Here is a 14,903-nt window from a genome sequence, read left to right as displayed (position 1 = left end):
ACAATGGTAGGGACCATGCTGGCCCACAAATAGTGAAAATCTGCATATGGTTGATGCCCATTGAATTGTAGAGTGATTTTTGTTTGTCTGTTTAGTAAACCCAAAGAAATCTTTAAAAGATTGACAAAACATCAATATCCATTTTCCATGAAAAAACAGGTGTTTTTTTTGGCACACCCCTAATATATATAATTTAGTATTATTTTTTTATTTCTAATTAATAAAGGCGCCACTCAGAGTATGGGCACAGGCCGGCAGTTGCCCATTCCTGCTCTAAATGCTCCATAGGTGTGAACGTGAGTGTGAATGGTTGTCTTTCTGTGGCCTGTGATGGCTGCCAACCAGTCCAGACATTTTCCTCTCTCACACATGATATTGTATAGCGATACAAAACCACGGACATCAAAATGAACATTATACACTCAGTGTGGGCTCACATACATGGGCACTTGCATGCAAGCCTTGCAGACCTCACACGCACACACTTTTTGACATAGTCTACATAGTTGCAGCAACCGCAAGAAAACGAGTGTGCCAAATGTGTGGTGACTGAGTTGGAGCCTCTGAGTTCGCTGTCACTTGTTTGTTGTCCTCAGTCAACTCTGCTTTCAACAAAAAATGAAATCTGATTGAGAAGTCGTCCTTGAATGGTGAGAAGATGTGTTGCTTCTCAACTGTATTAATATGACTACTAATATAAGTTGACTTACTGCGACCGACTGGCGCCTCGTCCACGGTGCTCCCCGCCACTTGCCCAGTTAGACTTCAGCTCACCCATGTGAGCCAAATGAGGAACTAGCACAGTAGAAAATGGATAGATTGATAACTCATGTTTCTTTACAACTGAAATTATTACTCCAAGAGAATGTTTAAAAACTGTTGTTTTCATGAAATGAAATGCTGTAACCAGATGTAACGAGACAAGGCACCTTCCAGAAAGTTCAACTTTCATCTCATCTGTCCATAGAATATCCTCCCAGAAGTCTCGACAAGCCTTTGTGTTCTTTTTGGTCATCAATAGTTTTGGCCTCTCTACCAAACTCTACCATGGATGTCACATTTGCCCAATCTCTAACTTACTGTTGAGTCATGCATACTTAACTGTAGTGAGGGAGGCAGGCAGTTCTTTAGGTGTTGTTCGGGGTTCCTTGGTTGCTGTGCTCTGTAGGCCAGTTCCATGTTTTCTCCATTTGTGGATAATGTCGGCCACTGGAGACCTACAGCTTTAGAAATAGGTAGCTTTGTAACCATTTCCAGACTGATAGATCTCATTTACCTTTTTCCCCTCATCTGTTCTTAAATTTTATGTGATTGTAGCATTTTTTTTTCTTTTTAACATTTTGAGATCTTTTGGCTGTCGTCAATTTGTCAGACAGGTTCTGACTGAACAGATCTGGATGTAATCTGGGTGTGGTCAGTGAAAATGAACACAGCTTTATGAAAAAATGCAATTATCCATCCATCCATCCATTACACCCCCCCCCCCCCCCCACCCCACATGCTGGCGCCTATCCCAGCTGACTACGGGCAGTAGGATAGGTACACTGAAATGGTTGCCAGCCAATCGAAGGAAAAACGTAATTAGCCACAGTTAACTTTTGATTTTACAAGTACCTTTTCACACAGTCAGGTACCTTTGAATAGTTTTTCCCCCATTAATAAATAAAATATTTGGGTTATCTTTGTCTGATATTTAAATGTGCTTGATAATCTTAATCATTACACTGGGGAAACTGCAAAAACAAAAAAAATAGGAATGTAAGAAGAGAATACTTTTTTTCACTGCACTATATGTCACATGATGACTGTACGCATGTAAAGACCCCACTGGAATATCTTGTGAGACCACCTCGCTAGTATCTTTGGAAGTCCCAAAGATTTGTGGCATTCTGAATTGTATGATTTCAAGGGTATTCGATTTTGAGGTTTGACAGTATAAATGTATACATTTCTGTTCAAGCCAGCATTATGTGGTTCATTTGTTGACATTTTGGAGCATGAAAATGCTAACATTTGAGTATAGCGGCCTTTGAAAACAACACTGATGTAAGCTGAAAAAGTCGTCTGTGAAAACTTTAACAAAGATCCCTATTTGTTGATGGAATGTAAACATAACCAAGTGAAAGTGAAACATTCATGCTTCATTTAGTTTCACTTGTTTGACTTGTTTTGGAAGTCATGCTGCTGTGGTTATGTTGTCGATACGTTGACACTACCGGCAGCGTTTGTGGAGATGGAACATTTTTTCATTTTGTCTCTAAATGTCACAAGCAATTTGAGTTTGGAGACAAAATCTGTCATATGTTCTAATGAACATTCCACCATCTGGTTTGTACGACAGTTTTATTATTTACTGCTCTAACAGAAATTATACTGTAAGTGTAACCAAAACATAATGGATTATTCTAAGTGAATGTAACCACAAGATGCCTTTAATGGAGGAAACAGAAATAAAAAAACGTGTATGCTTTGGGAAGTGGTGGGCCATAAGTCATAATGCATTTCATTTGCGTCCAATTAGCCACAGCATGTAAAGAGCGCACTGGAATATCTTGCGAGACCACCTCGCTAGCTGCGACATGACGGAACAATTAAAGAAAGATTCCCGGCATTCTTCCCGTCTCGCCTTCGTCCAATGAAAGACTCTATCAAAGCCACTGAACACTAAATCTTGACGCTCATGTTGTTCGGTCATCCGGTTCACAAATTGAGGTCTTAGAAGAAGAACAATCCAATGAATTGCAGGTTATTTTAGGGGTTAAGCGTAATGTTCGTATAGGTTTGTATGCTCATTTACTTAGCTAGCTATGTAACGTAGACACATTATTCATCCACAGGAGAAATTCCCTTTTAGATCTTCCATAGGCTAGAAAAACAGTAAAGTAAGCTCTACAAACTAAACTGAACTTTAAAAAACCCAACACACACGGAGCTACCTGAAAAGCTGCCACTTGCGGCAGCGCTATATATCAAACAATGATCAGCTTGATCAATTGATCTGACTAATTCCATGTTGATGGAGGCTGACATCTGACCAATGAACAGACGATACCATTCTGATTCTTCATACCGTCTTGTGTCTTGGTTGAACTGTCCCATTCACAATATAGTGATTTAAAACATTAACATGATGGAAACATACTATGGACAGGTTTGGGGACATTTATTATCAATGGGGATTATTTCGAGGGATTACAATTCCTACAATGAGAGAGAGAAAGAAAGAGAGAGAGAGAGAGACTTGTTGACGTCGTGTCGGGCACGTGGCCTGTTTAAAAGGGTTTACGAACAAAAGGAGGAAGTAAGTGGCGACCGGTATTTACGGTTTGAAACCAGGGCCGTTTCTAGCTTTATGGGGGCCCTAAGCAAGATGCTGTTTGGGGGCCGCTAGTTTGCCAAACTCTGCTCTTGGTCCCAAACTGTGACACTGCTTATCATCACAGTTTATTTTATGTATATCCTATGTTTATTTTTTTAACCATAAAAGGGATGTAATAAACAAATATTAGAGACAGATAAAAACAGGACATTTTAATCTTCTTCAGGCTGTGTTGTCAAAAGTACAAGTGTTCAGTCTTTATTTTAAAAGTACTGTTATTTGTGCAAAAAACTACCCTGTTTTTCCTTTTTTTTCCTTTTTTATGAAGCCGATGATACGTTTCAACCGTGACAGAAACGTTTTATTTTTCTTTTATAAATATTATTATTCCCAGAGACAAGTTTAGCAAAAGTGTGGGTGACAGGATAGTAAAACATTTACTTATTTTAGCCCGCCGCTATGCTACTAGCTCCCAGACGATAAAACTCTAGCAGTCGGCATGACTGACACCTGACACACGCTTTGTAAATGTTATTAAGTCTTCCAGTGAACATGATCACCACTTCCTGATCCATTTCCTGTGAGACAGCGTAAGGAAGCTCATTTTCCTCCATATATAACGACCCTATTTTAAATGTAAGAAGTAAAAAGTACAGACATTTGCATTTGAAAATAAGTAAAAGTATAAAGTCATCAGAGTAAAAAAATATTCAAGTAAAGTACAGATATATAAAAAAAAAACTACTAAGTCTGCACATAGAGCTTGGGGGGCCCCTGGTGGCTTGTGGGCCCTAGGCAGCCGCCTACTTGACCTATAGCAAGAAACGGCTATGTTTGGAACATACGTAGCTTGCTGAAGGACCGATTTATCTTCCATCCATCCATTTTCTTGACTGCTTTTCCTCACAAGGGTCACGGGGGTGCTGGAGCCTATCCCAGCTGGCTTCGGGCAGTAGGCGGGGTACACCCTGAACTGGTTGCCAGCCAATTGCAGGGCACACAGAGACGAACAACCATTCTCACAATCACACCTATGGACAATTTGGAGTGTTCAATTAACCTGCCATGCATGTCTTTGGAATGTGGGAGGAAACCGGAGTACCCGGTGAAAACCCACGCAAGCACGGGGAGAACATGCAAACTCCACCCAGGAAGGCCGAAGCCCGGACTCGATCTCACGTCCTCTGCACTGGGAGGCGGACGTGCTAACCAGTCAGCCACCGTGCTGCCCCGATTTATCTTTAACAAAGAAAATGTTTAAGCTGAGAGGCGATCCTGCGGCATGCTACGCCTGAACTTCTTGCTAGCTGTCGCTACAATATAATGTGAGACAGTTACATCTTCCGAACAAATATCCCTCCCACCAATTCACCATACACAATATGGCTAAACTCGTGACTGGGATAAAAGTTCATTCTGCAGTTAACTCTTTGACTGCCAGCCGTTTTCAGAAAAGGGATGCTGTGGGTGCCAGCCGATTTAAGCATTTTGACTGATCTTTCAAGGTCCACAGAAAATTTTGTGTTTGGACTATGGAAACACACATACTACCAAATGAAAGATTGGACTCTCATCTTTCATCAGAAAAAAAAAGTTTGTTTCTAACAACATACGGAGAAATCAAGCTTTTTGTGAAACAATATTATTTCATGCACTCTAGTGAATTTGACACCTTTTTTTTTTCCATGAATGATGCCACAAACACCTAAACAGTGCTTTACTTCTGTAAAACACTACCACCAACAATCGCTAGCCGGTGAGGCTTTATGACGTGATCATAGCCGCCGCGTCAACGCTTCCAACTTCGGCGTCAACCTCGGAGTCACCATGATCATCATCGTCGTCATCAATGTGCTCTTTAACATTGGTCGATGCTTTTCGTCTTTGAAAAAAATGCTCAAGCGTGAGCTGCTTGCAACCGGTCGCCATTATGGCTTTCTCAGCCATGCTCCCCTCAACACTCTAGCTCCGCCTCACGTCTTCTACTGACGCCTACCCAATCTTGTCCAAAGAGAGTCATCGCTGCCATCTAGTGCCCAAAAATAGGCATTATACTAACTAGATCTGCTTGATACTTTCAGCACAGCTGGCCAAGGCTTTCCTCCACCCGTTTCCCAAAAAAAACATAGTGAACGTCTTTGGCAGTCCTCCGTAGGATTTTACTAAACGTTATTTAACGTTTTTGGCAGTCAAAGAGTTAATGTCATGCATGGTCATCCTCATAGAGTTATTAGTGCATGCGTGCGTGTGGGTGAAATGAGCTACCATGGGAAATGTGCTTCTAAAAGCATAATTTGTCCTTTTTCTCCCTATCATTGGATATCTATCTATCTATCTATCTATCTATCTGCATATGGCCTTCAATCAATCAACCTATCTCTACTGTACTTGCATTTGAATGGTTGTCAATTATACAATGATTGTTGCTATTTTTAGGCTGCCCAGGTCCCTATCACCTGCAAATAGCAGGGACGCACTGTATCGAAACCTAAATTGTGGTGATATACATACTTGGTATTGGAGTAATCCAAAGTAATCATTGCATTACTTTAATATTATGGTACTTGAATTGCGTTACTAACTACTTTTTTTTAGCAGGTAACTTAACAAGTAACCCTCTCAACCATGACTATGGATACATTAGTATAGAGATATATGGCTGTTGTTGCGATCTTTAATATCTGCTTTTTTTCCATGATAATTTTTTGTTGATTCTTGGATAAATGGGTTGTTTTTGTTTTGGACTGCTAAACAAACAAACAGATCAAAACAGTTGTCAGCTGTGACTGAGGCAAGAAAGGGAAGGTTTAGAGTCGCGGGTTCCTCCACATCAAGAGGAATCAGTTCAAGTGGATCAGGAATCTATTTTGGATGTTTCCTGCTGAGGTATTGTGACATGTCTATGATCAAAGTCTTCACTACTGAAAACAATAGCTTCAAATGATGGTGATTTTATGAAGAGATAAAATGATTTTATTCATGATTATTAAGTATTCTTTGTGTTTTATGGTCAATTTGCCACAATTATTTTAAGTGCCCTATTAATAATGTTGCATTGAGTTTAGATGGTGGGTTACACTGAATAAATAGCACAGAAAATATAGTCAGACACCCTCTGAGTGATTTAGAATTCAACCGACTTTCATTTCAGAATACACACAAATACTGTAGTGTATAGTCATACAATATACTGTATAGCCTCACTGCAGTAAAAATCAGATTGAAAGCATCAAAAAGACCAAAGAATCAAAAGCATCCATTTCTTTTCACATTTGTATGCAGGTTGATTTTTTTTTTTAAGAGGTACATGTGGAATGTAAATTACCTTCACATTTTAACTCAATCATTAGTTTTTTTCTCCCTACATTTTAAAGTTAACAGGTTTAACACATTTTTTAAGCATCATCTTTATTTCATATTTATGTCCTCACCAGTGTTAACAGTAAAGTAAAGTAAGACTAACTTTTTATTTTTCATTATTATTATTTTTTAACTCTTGTGTGGCAGTAACGAGTTGAGTGTTAAGTTGATGTGATGTAAGGTGCATCTGTGACCTGAGTCACCTTCATGCAGTGCTTGTCATTATTATGATCTCATTTTATTCATATAAAAATTGAATGCGAAAATGTAGCTTAAAACTGACATCCAGTGAAAACTTTTATGATGACAACAGTTTGCCTCTGGAAAAGATTGCTATTTATATTATTTTTTTACTTAATATCCGAGGTTGTTTGAAACTTGAAATTGTATTCGCTTTTAGAGGTTCTTGTGTAAAAAAGAAAAAGAAAAATGATGGCCAATCTGTAATGGCTAGATTGTGTCTCACTCTTCTGTGCTGTCCGATTGTTGCTTTCAAATTTGCTATCAAGATGAAGTTCCTTGCAGCTTCCCGATCCCAAAGTCACCCCGTGCTGCTCTCCCGGTGTCCTCTGCACCCCACACCACTGTTTGAATGTGTCTCAGCCTGATAGCATTGACTTGAGGAATCACTCCATCTCATTCAACAGTTCCCACAGGCTGGCCACAAAAGAAAAAAATAGACTTGACTGGCATACCACAAAGAGAGAGAACCCCCCCCCCCCCCCTGCCCACACACACACAACACTTCACCTCCCAGCCTGCTGTTGTCGTAGTAGCAAACAATCCAAAGTCTCCCACCTCCTTCCCTCCCTTGCTCCGATCTCACTTTCTCTTCTTGTTCGGAAACGCTCGCTCGATGGGCCACAGATATTCGCGTGGCGGCGGAAACCAAACAGCAGTGAGAAATGTAGGGAGTTTACAGAAAGTGGAGTCCAGAGCAGAAAGTTGGCGAAATAAACGATAAGTGGACATGTGCAGACTAAACAGGCTGCAGTTTTGCCTGAGAAACAAAGAGGCCAATACGTGAAAATTTACACGCCCGCCGCCGCCATTTCGATGCGTACGTGAGCTACTCGCCACATGACGTACATCTGCGTTCAATACAAAAGAGTCACAACGTGTTTCCTCACAGAAGTTTTACAAAGATAAGATGTTTATACAATGTGACATTTGCCCAGCTAAGTACGGTACTAATATAATATTGTCTTTCCTAACTAGCAGTGTGCCCCAAGAAATGCTCCAATTTCACTTAATGTGATTGGTCTCAAAATGATCCTTTGTTTACTACAAATAAAGTAGATGCCCATGTTTGCCTTTAACCTCCAAAGTTAAACGCCATACTTAGAAAGCAAACAAAAATTTGGGACAAAAGTCCAGCAAATTTCACGAGACCTTGTTTAATTTTTAAAATATTTTTCCACCCACTAAAGGGTACCACTGATAGCTCATCAGATAAGCAGTATAATGATAACAATAGAACATGAAATTTGTCTAACATTTTTGTACAATATGAGCATTACAATTAAAATGTTGCCAAGCGTATGCTATTGTAAATAATATGGATGGGCGTGTACCGATACCAAGTATCAGTATGGGTTGATACCAGGCATTATTTCAAAACATCAATACTTGCGACGGCCGTTTTACAGTCAAGTTTAAGGAAAATGCTACATTGGGATATATCTTTTGTTAAAATTAACAGTCATTGTGTTTTGGAGGGACATTTTTAGGTATCAAAAGTACTAGTGGTATCGGTACTTGTTATTGGCATCAGTGACTACTTAAGAGTCTAGTACTCATAATCGTATAGGGCTGGAAAAAAAAGTGGCATCGTAGATATATACAAATAACATTACATTGAAAATCTGAATCAGGTCTGTGCAATTAATCGGTTCAATTACAAATTCAATTATTACACTCCACAATTACAAAATCAGCATAATCGTAAAAAAAAAGAAAAGATTATTAATACAAAATTTGAGTTGTTTGAGTTAAATTGATACATTTGCACCTTTTTTTAAATTTTAAAATAACTAATACATTTTGTTTCATCCAAAAGGAATTTGCATAATAGTGTCTCAAATAATTAAAATTGTCTTAATATTGTTTACGTTAAAACATTTTCTTGTTTTGTACCAAAAATATGATTACAATTATTACCAAAATAATCGGGATTGATATTTTCTTCATAATCGAGTAGCCCTAATAAGAATGATGAAATTGTCACACACACAAAAGTCACAGCCAACAATGTTGAGTATCAATCAGGCCTGGCCCTGGGCATAGGCGAACTAGGTGATCGTCTTGAGCGTCATCTAGTGGAGGGGGTGCCAAACTGCAGGGCAAAAAAAAAGAAGGAAAAACGGGTCCTGGGTAGAGGCATGTATGTCAGTCAGTCATCATTGTCTATAAAAATAAACATGAAAACAGCGTTAGCTTCTTAGCTTGCTTGTAACTTGTTTACTCCACCACCGAAACGAGGCCAAGCTTGCTGGCTTTAAAATAAAGCAGTCAGTCCAGTCCAGATACCTGCCAATTGATTTGCATAAATCATTGTTTCACATAACCAGGTTAATTTGTACAAGATAAGAATTGTTTGCTGGTTAATGTAAACAAATATCTGGAAAATGCATGCTTTTTATTTAAAATGTTATTTGTAGTTGTCTGTGAAATTTGGTATTAATTGTGTGGTGTGCTATTAAAAATGATATATCTCTATTTTTTTAAATGTATTTATTTCTGGCGGGCATGTTCGCCTCGGGCACCAAATCACATAGGCCCTGGTATCAAGCACTCAAGCGGTGCATACTGACAAGACAAAGCACAACATCAGTACCAGTACCTACAAAACACCAGTAGGTGAAGCAAATGTCTTCCCTCTCCCAAATGGACACAGTTTTACATACATAATTCCATTTAGTTTTATCATACAGTGGTGAACTTATTTTTACACTTGCATGTGAATGTATGACGTTCCACTGTAGAACAATGTGCATGTGTCAGTGGGTGATAGTGTCGGGGATTCCCGTGGCGACCTGTGTTGGAAGTGTGTGTGTCTGTGTGTATGTGAGTCCCCATCCATCATCACACACACTTCCCTCTCTCCGTGCATTCAAAAATAGACGTGTGTGTGAACATGACCTCTCCCACACATAAACACGTTCACACTCACACAAGTAAACACGCCCGCTTGCCCATGCTATTGTGTCCCCACGTCCGCGTGTGTGTGTGCGTGCGTGTGGGCTGGGGGTTGCATGAGTGTTGTATCAGCACTTGTTGGCTTCTTGCTTGGTCCTCCCTCCTTGATTCTGTCTCCTCCCTCGCCACCAAGTCTACAATCCATGCCAAATTTCCTTGATTCAAGGTGTGGTTCCATCTCTCACGCGAACACCCGCATTTGTTTCGACACAAGAAGTTATAAAGTCTGTCTTGTCCTGATAGAAGAAACAGACCATGTTTGTTTGCACCAGGACACCCAATAAAGCAGGGACGTCAAACTAATTTGTCATAGGAAACGTTGGCGTTTCCCTCAGAGGGCCGTTATGAACGAAACTACCTAAATGTCAGAATGGCTCATTATATTAACCCATACATTGATGGATAACTTGTTTTGAAATATGAATTATTGTTAAGTCGGGGAGTCGGTCGATTTAAATTTTGAATTGTAATTAATTGCATGCCTTCAATAGTTAACTCACGATTAATCGCAAATGTTATACCTGTTCTAAATGTACAAGAAAATAAATAAGAAATAAATAAGACGTTTTTATACTCGTGTTAACATAAAAGTGGAAACAATGTTAAACTAATAGAAAAATGACTGCATCTTTTAGTCATTGATACAGTAATTTCATAATAATTCATAAAATTGAGTTAAAATCAAAAAGATGTACTGTACTGTAAAAAAAAAAAGATAATTTTTGTGCCACTAGATGGCATATTGCATTTGTAAAACGTTGGTGACAGCTAAGTGCATTTTTAAGGACTATCTTTAAAATGAAGTAACTTGTGAAATTCTTCACAATTTTAAAATTGTAAAATACAACTTGACCCCAGTCTGTATGCATTATTATTAAATGTATTACTACTCAATTTTTTTCACGTTTACATGCATTCAATATTCGGGATAAGGTCAAAATTCCGGTTTCTGAACAATCGTGGTAACACCAAAAAGTTACTCCCGTTTACATGCTCAGTTGTTCTCAATTGGATAAACTGTTGGGACCGCGACGCGCGGACAACGTAATTACGTAAATAACGTCATTTCCGGTTTTAACTTACTATACGTTCAATAAAAGACGTATTTATGTCACTCACCGTTCTAAATAAAGTAGTCGGTTTAGTCCTCGCTCCAGAATTGTGCTTCTTTGCTGAGTATTTCCGGTGGGTTACACGCCAGAAGCACGGACTTATATACTTGTATTTACTGTATGTGTATATTGGCACAAACTGTGGCGTTTTCACCGCAGAGACACAAAATAATGTGAAAACGCTGCGGAGAAATCAATGTATTCAAGGGAGGCTCGGAGCTGCGCATACAAGTCGTGACTACAAAGACCAAGATTCCTTGCGGATCAAACCAGCGAAGAAGAAGAAAAGAAGACGAAGAAGAAAATAGGTAGCATGCGCACAGCGAAAAACATTGTCCCGATCGATCGAGGTATTCCGAATGCGTTTATATGAAAGGAGTAACCCACGGGTCTTTTTAAAAACTCGAATACGAGCATATTGGGGTTATTGCGTGTGTTTACATGGCCTTACAAGTTTGGCAGCTGTGACCAAGCATTTTTATATTTAGTCGAAATGTTCTTATTGTGTATTTTAGGGATGACCGTGCAGATTTCTTTTCAAGATAAAAAATCACAAATCGCCGTGTGACAGTGATGCGTCCTTCACTCTCTTCACTCTGATCCACACACACATACGCAAGCACACACCCACACGCAGATTTTGGACAGTGGCATTTAGGAGGGGCTCTTCCTGGTGGTCAAGCAGGAGGCTCCGAGACGCCACTGCAGCACCCCCTGGAGCCATGTGTGCGTGTGTGTGTGTGTGCGTGTGCGTACGCATGCATTTGCCATTTCATTGTGGTGAAGTGTGGGGGAGTGTCCATGGCACACATACAAACATATCCTGCCATATTCAACTTGAGTGGTCTCCCAATGACTTAAAAGCAACATTTTGAAATGTTCAGTGTCATTGATGTAATACATATCTATATTGTGGAACCCTGGTTCAATTAAATCAATGGGCAGAAAAACTCGAAACGCCTTTTCTTAAATAGCGTTATAAATTTGTTAGTTCAGAATTAGCCGTAATTGGGTGTGATTCACCGCAGTGCCATCAACAGACAGACTGGTCACATGCTTAACGCTGATTCTTGTCATAGATTAAACGTAGACTAGAGAAGGCTAAACACGTGTCAAATGTGGCGGCCATGTTGACAGTGGCCATGTTCCTATTCATTAGCTTAGCATTGCCATAGGCATGTAGCTCAACAGCGCATGTTGCATTGAACTATTCTATTTATACTTTTTTTTTTTTTTACTCAGGCACAACTATTTTGAACATATTGTTTTTTTTGTTTGTTATTTTGTTTTTTAAAGCCCTGGTTTATCTAACACATCTAATCACAACAGAACTGAAAAAAGACAGCACTAACATAATGGCTCATGAATGTGGATCAACCATTTAAATTTAGATCAACATTAAAACTTTTCACACAGTTTAAAGTTTAAAAAACAAAAATTATCTACAATAATTTTCTACTGTACTGGGTGTGTATGTGGCACACCTGTCCTAAATACGCTCACTGACTGCCCACCAGCTGCATTTAGCCAAACCAAAAACTAGAACGAAGCATTCTTCTAAATAAGAAGCATTCTTCTAAATAATCCTGGATTATGTTCCACTTTATCTGCTTTACATTTTAGGTAATGTTGATTTTCATGCTCTTAAACTGTCTAAGGTGTCAACTATGTGTCCTGGCAGCTTAGTTTCTGTGTGTCCAAGAATTTGACACGTCGGACGATTCGGGTCCAAGTGATGCTGAGCTGTGTCCGGGTGGCTTACGTTTAATCTTACTGGCTGAGGAAGACTCACGTCGGGAATATCGACTTGTTTACGTTTGCCGAACAGGTGGTTTGATACCTTCATCTCAGCGGATTTGTAGCAGCAAAGCCTTTCTTGGCCTTTACCGCTGTTCTGCCACGCACTTCACCCCCAACGACATCTGAGGAACCTTCCACACGTCGGGAGCGCCGCCAGTGGCACTGCAGCAGAGACATTGTGCCTAAAAACAACATTGCCAACAGACTTAAGCAAATGTTGTCATCATTGTTATATATATATGTTATATTTTTGCGAGGTTGTGAGGCAGCGACAGAGACACGGGTGGAAGCAACATAAGTGATAATGCCGTCTGCAAATTGCAACCATAATAACGCCTGTTGTTGTTATGCTCAGGCCTCAACCACTCATCACTGCAGTTGGGACACACGCGCGCACACACTGTTGATTCCTGCTAGTATAGAGAATGCACAGTAGTATTTACAGAGAATTATTTTCCCGTACATTGGAGTCATCATACGGGATGAAGTGCCTGGCTAAAGTAACAGGAGTATTGGTGATTAAAAACGAATGAGTCCAACGAAGTCATGACGTTCTTTTAGTTAGCTTGGTTAGGCTAACGGATGCTAACGTCACTCGTCACTGCTCTTCGCACCAATAAAGTTAAATAAAAAAGAATTCATATTCAAACCCCTCATTTTAAGAACAAACTTTTACTTTGAATACCAGTTCATTACAAACCACTTTTGATACTTGAGTACAAATGTCGACTACTTTATGACTTCTACTCAAGTAACAATTTACTAACTTCTACTGAAGTTAATTTTGTTAAGGTACTCAAGCACTTTATCACGTTCAGGTACTTTATATAAGACAGGCTAAAATGGAGATTGGTGATTAAAAAAACGAATGAGGCCAACGAAGTCATGACGTTCTTTTAGTTAGCTTGGTTAGGCTAACGGATGCTAATGTCACTCGTCACTGATCTTCGCATCAATAAAGTTAAATAAAAAATAATTCAAATTCTAACCCCTCATTTTAAGAACGAACTTTTACTTTGAATACCAGTTCATTACAAATCATTTTTGATACTTGAGTACAAATGTCGACTACTTTATGACTTCTTCTCAAGTAACAATTTACTAACTTCTACTGAAGTTAATTTTGTTAAGGTACTTTATACAAGACAGGCTAAAATGGAGATTGGTGATTAAAAAAAAGTCATGACGTTCTTTTAGTTAGCTTGGTTAGGCTAACGGATGCTAATGACACCCGTCACTGATCATCGCACCAATAAAGTTAAATAAAAATAATTCAAATTCTAACCCCTCATTTTAAGAACAAACTTTTACTTTGAATACCAATTCATTACAAAGTATATTTATTAGCGGGAAATCACTTTTGATACTCGAGTACAAATGTCGACTACTTTATGACTTCTACTCAAGTAACAATTGGCCAACTTCTACTGAAGTTATTTTTGTTAAGGTACTTTATACAAGACTGGCTAAAATGGATATTGATGATCTGGGCTCAAACTGACACCATTCTAAAAACAAAAACTGTACAGGCAATGTTTTAAGTAACAGTCCAACATTCCTAACTGCCAAAATAAGTGTCATCACACGTTGGTGTCTTCACCATCACTTCGATCCTTCTGTGGTTTATCACACACTAAACTAAAAGCAATAAAGTGTAAGTTTCAAATTGCAGAATGCAAAATGTACTGGCTTTTTAAACGGGAATATTTCAATGGCAGAAGTCATTAAATTCAAAATCGTATTACTTCAAAGGCATTGGACAGGTTCCACTGCAAGCCAAGCACATACTGTGCTGTACATACGCTAGTGTGTGTGTGTGCACTTAGATTTCTAATGTGTGTGTCTTGAATGTGTGTATTGAAGTGTATGAGAGACGGTCAATTCTCGGTTGGGCAGAAACAATGGAACCTCTCTGATTACATCTCCCTGTACAGCGGGTAGAGTGTGTATGTGTGTGTGTGTGTGCGCGCGCGTGTGTGTGTGAGGGATGCAGAAAAGCAGGGCGTGGGGGGTAGGGGTAGGGTTCTTGGAAGAGGGGGGTACTGGTGGTCCTAAAAACTTTGCCTCCCCCTCTTTCAGCCACTGTTTCCTCACACACACACACACACACACAC

Source organism: Vanacampus margaritifer, chromosome 1, assembly GCF_051991255.1.
Source record: "Vanacampus margaritifer isolate UIUO_Vmar chromosome 1, RoL_Vmar_1.0, whole genome shotgun sequence".
In the NCBI taxonomy this organism is placed as follows: domain Eukaryota; kingdom Metazoa; phylum Chordata; class Actinopteri; order Syngnathiformes; family Syngnathidae; genus Vanacampus; species Vanacampus margaritifer.
This window is presented reverse-complemented; position numbering follows the sequence as displayed.